We start from the raw sequence: 4979 nt of genomic DNA, 5'->3' as shown, positions 1-4979 counted from the left end.
ACCAAAGTATTGGAGTTTCAGCTTCAGCATCAGTCCTTCCAATGAATATTCAGGACTGATCTCCTTTAGGATGGACTGGTTGGATCTCTTTGCAGTCCAAGGGACTCTCAAGAGTCTTCTCCAACACCACAGTTCAAAAGCATCAATTCTTTGGCGCTCAGCTTTCTTTATAGTCCAACTCTCACATCCATACATGACTATCCTTCAATTTAAAATAATTTTTTTAAAAAGAGAGAGAGAAAAAAGAAACTTTTTGCAATGCAGAAGACACAGGAAATGTAGCTTTGATCCCTGGGTCGGGAAGTTCCCTTGGAGAGGGGCATGGCAACCCACTCCAGTATTCTTGCCTGGAGAATCCCATGGACAGAGGAGCCTGGAGGGCTACAGTCCATAGAGTCTCACAGAGTCGAACATGACTGAAACAAGTGAGCGCCGCATGGCACAGGCATCACCTTTAAAGTCCGTTGTGTAAATACAGTCAACCTTTTTCTTGTATAAGAGATTTTTCTTTAAAAAAATCTTGCTTTTTATAATTTACTCTAGCTAATGTTTTCTGACTATAGCCATTGTTATGAGGAAACTTATTTGAAAATTAAAACAATGATCAGCAATAATTGATCTATAAGGCTTAGATATCCAACTGAATCAATCACATTTTAGCCACTGTCTTCTCAAGAATTTTTGGAGGATAGCTGATAAATAACACTTCCTTTGTCTCCTGAGTATGGGGACAAACAATAACCAAACCCAAAAGTCAGGGACATGGAACTCAAAACACAATCTTCATTATCTATAAAGTAGCTTGGAATATTTAGCCATAGATCTGTAGCCAAATTGGCTTGCTAATACTTTGCCTCCAAACTAGGCAGTCTCAGGCATTAGCATTGTGGGTTGTGATTTATCTGTACAGCTGGATTAAAAGGGTTACTCCTTCACCAAGAATACCCTTCTTCAGGTTCCCTAAAGGAGTCTTCCACTCCGCGTGTGCACATACTCCAAGTTATCTCATCTTTCAAAAGAAAGGCTAATGTTGCACTTTTCCACTTGAGACAAGGTGATCATGATTTTTTTTTTTTCCAGTTAACTCAGGGATATTCCACTCTGCTTATATAAAGCTCCCTAAAGTTTGCATTTGGTTGTTAAGGAACTCATAATCCATTATGTCCATTTCAAAGTTTGATTCCCTAAAATTATAACTGTTCAGTTGAAATGCTTTGTGTAAAAGCAAAGGAGAGAAAATAAGTGGTACAAGGAACGGTATTCATAGAGTCCACAAATGTCTATTGAGTGGCTACTGTGTTCTGGGCATTGTTTAAGGCCTCGGGGTTACTACAGTGAACTAAAAACTTTTCCTTTCGGTTGGTCTGTGTTTTAATTGAGGAGACAGACAATGAACACAAGGTGAGTGAAGATGTGATCATTTAAGCCAGGGAGACAAACGGGACGTGGCGATAAATAGTGACTTTAAGGAATGGGCAGCGTTCTGTTTTAGGAAGGGCAGCCAGAGATGGCCCCTCTAAGGGAAGAGCTTTGAGCTAAGATGTGGACAGAGAGAGGAGACAGAAAAAGTTACAGATCATCATCTGCACACTCTTCCAAGGACTTTGGAGTCTTTTTCAACTGCAATAGGGAGTCACTGAATGGTTTAAAGCAGGGAAGAGGCAGGATTTGAGTTACATTTTCCTGGGTCGTCTGTAGAAAAGGGGACCCACATAAGAATAAAGAAAGAAAGCAGGCTGGCCGTTCAGAGGCTACTATGGAGATCTCAAGAAAAGATGGTGGTTTCGGCTAGGCAGTAGTGATAGAAATGTAGCAAAGATCATAGAACACTGTTCTAAGGATAAATGCCTCTTTTATAATAAGCTTCAAGGGGACAAGGATCAGGCCAGTGAAAGTTGCCTTTTCATGGCGACTTGAGTTCCTATACATTTCAGGAAATGTATTTTTTTTTTAAAGATGCTTGTTACATATTTAAATTTTCCAACCATACGTTCAACAACTGCAAGTCTTCTCTTCAAAAATGAAGAATTACAGCATTTCTCTGCCATCAACATTTCTTTTTTCATTTTAACTCTATATCTCCATACACGCTGTATATCTTCTAATACATTCATAAATATAGAAAACAGAGCTCCCCCCAAATAAAACCCCTTGTTTCCAAATGCTTATCCAGTTACAATTCTGTGTCCTTTCCTATCCAACTTGTTCAAAGAGTAGTTTGTACGTCCCGACGTCTCCATTTTCTTACAGTCACCCAGTGACCCACTGTGTTCTGATTTCCGTTTGCACCATGATGTCACCCTTACCAAGCTCGGTACTGCATACTGCTGGGTAGTTTGTGTATGCCCACCTTAGCCCTGGTTAAGGTGACCTTTGTATTGCAAAATCCAGTGAATTCTTTAATGTCTTCCATTAGACGGCTCAGATTCACCGGGCACTACAAGTCAGTCCTTCATTCTCAAAAACTTTGTAAAAGACTGGAAACAACCCAAATATCCACTCAATAGAGGACCAGTTGAATTAACATAATGGTGCTGTTTGTGCAAAGAGAGCGTACCTTTTAGAGACACGTACTGAAATATTTGCTAATGAACCAATATGATGTGTGTTTTTCGTTTAAAAAATACTACGATTTCGTTGGCAGGAGGAAGTGGGTAGAAATAAAAGTAAAATAAGATTGGTTGTGAGTTGACCATTGTTGAGGGCTCTATGGGAAATCATATTACTCTTTCCACTCTTTTTTATGTGTGGAATTTTATATAATAAAAAGTAAAGCAAGTAATTAAAACCCCTGACTCCCATGACTGCACTCCCCTAGCTCTCTCCTGCCTCTCTGACCACCTCCCTTGTCTTCCTTCTTCTGTACTTGTTCCGTAAATTGTGGGGCTTCACTCTTAACTCTTGGCTCTTCTCACTCCAACTGCTCCACTCGAGCAAGTTCATTGACCAATCTCCTGGCTCTAACTACCAGCTATCCTCTTGCCACTGGGGTCCAAACGGGTATCTCTGTCCCAGACCTCTCACGCTCTGGGCTTTAGATTCTCACACCCAACTGTCATATGATTATATTCCCCTGGAACTCTCACTCATTCTTCAGATGCAACATATCCAAAACATATCACCATCTTCATCCCAAAGCTGTCCTTCATCCTGTAGTATCTACCACTATTCATGGCATCACTCACAATCATCCAGCTTAGGAACCTGGAACTCTATCTTTTTTTCTGTGAACGCCTATTGAACACTTCCTATGTGCTAGACAGTAATCGAGGCTTCTGTGTTGGCTCAGGTGGTAAAGAATCTGCCTGCAATGTAGGAGCCCAGTTTTGATCCTTGGGTCGGGAAGATCCCTTAGGAAAGGCAATGGCAACCCCGTCCGGTATTCTTCCCTGGAGAATCCCATGAACAGAGGAGCCTGGTGGGCTACAGTACCTGGGATCACAAAGAGTCGAACACGCCTGAGCGACTAGCACTTCACTTTCAGACAGTAATCTAGATGGTGGAAATACAGAATTAAATAAGAGAGACAAAATTCCTGTTCTCATAGAGCTTATATTCTAGTTCTAGGTTTTAGATGTTCCTTTTCTCTTTCCTAAATTACTGATATTAGCCTCCTAAATGCTCTCCAGCCTCACCCCCTTCAAATACATCCTGCACAATAGTGGAGGTTCCAAGTGTGGCTCCTGCAGCCACAGCAGTATCGCTGGTTAGGAATGCAAGTTCTCAGGCCTCACACCAAGGTGACTGGATGAGAACTCAGGAAATGGGGCCCAGCCCTCTGTTTTAAAAGCCCTCTGTGAAAGTGAAAGTCGCTCAGTCATGTCTCTTTGGGACCCCCATGGACTATACAGTTCATGAAATTCTCCAGGCCAGAATACTGGAGTGGTTAGCCGTTTCCTTCTCCAGGGGACCTTCCCAACCCAGGGATTGAACCCAGGGATCGAACCCAGGTCTCTCGCATCGCAGGCAGATTCTTTACCAGCTGAGCCACCAGGGAAACCCAAAAGCCCTCAGGGAAATGCTTAGTTCTGAGATCCACTGCTCTGAAAAGCCATCAGAGAAATGGATCTAAAACATAAGTCTGGCCGTGTTGTTTCTCAGCTTAAAACCTTTTGGTAGACTCTCCCTGAATACAGGGAGAAGTCCAAGCTCCATGGGAAGGTTCACAGGGCTCTCCAGCATCTGTTCCTGCCCACCTCCCCTCAACCATCAGCTTAATGAGACAGGCTGGGCCCTGGGGCCCTGGGCTGCTGTGCTGCAATGCTTGCACCTGGACACACCACTCCTTGAGCAACAAAATACAAAGAAACTGTATGAGAAGAAAAACAATTGCATACATGCATAGTTGGAGCAAATTCTTGACCTAAAAGATACAAAGAGACCAAAAACCCCAACTGCACCTTTGAGGAGCCAGGAGTAAAGGCGGGGTACTGCACATTGTCGTCTGCTCTCGACAGCACCAGAGGGGTGGGCAAGACACCTTAAGCTCGCCTGCAGCCCAATGCCCGGCACACGCTCACCCTCACCCCATATAAGGAACAAGCTCAGGCCCCTCAGGGAGCAAGCAAGCAAGGGACCCTGCTGTCTGAGTTCACACTTGCTGCAGCAGGGGCCCCAGTAAAGCCTTGCCTGAATTTCTTGTCTGGCCTCTAGTCAATTTCTATCGATTGGGGAAGGCCGAGGACCCTGGCTGGTGACATTAATACTCATACATCTTTTAAGATTTCCTTCTGGCCTGGCTTCCTCTAGGAAGCTTTCCCTCATTATTCCCACCAACCCAGTCAAAAGTACTACTTCTGTGCTTTTATAATACTGTGTGTGTGTCCATCACTTACAGGCCCATCATTGTATATATTACACATAAGCAGAGGAAAGCTTCAAGAGCTCTGGAGCCAGGTTAGCCCTGTGAGATTGGGCAAGGAGCTGACACTGTGTCATTTAGGAAATGGATTAATAGGCCTTCTATGGTAAGATTGTGG

The sequence above is a fragment of the Bison bison genome, unplaced genomic scaffold (assembly GCF_000754665.1).
Source record: "Bison bison bison isolate TAMUID 2011002044 unplaced genomic scaffold, Bison_UMD1.0 scf7180017864184, whole genome shotgun sequence".
Classification (NCBI taxonomy): Eukaryota; Metazoa; Chordata; class Mammalia; order Artiodactyla; family Bovidae; genus Bison; species Bison bison.
This window is presented reverse-complemented; position numbering follows the sequence as displayed.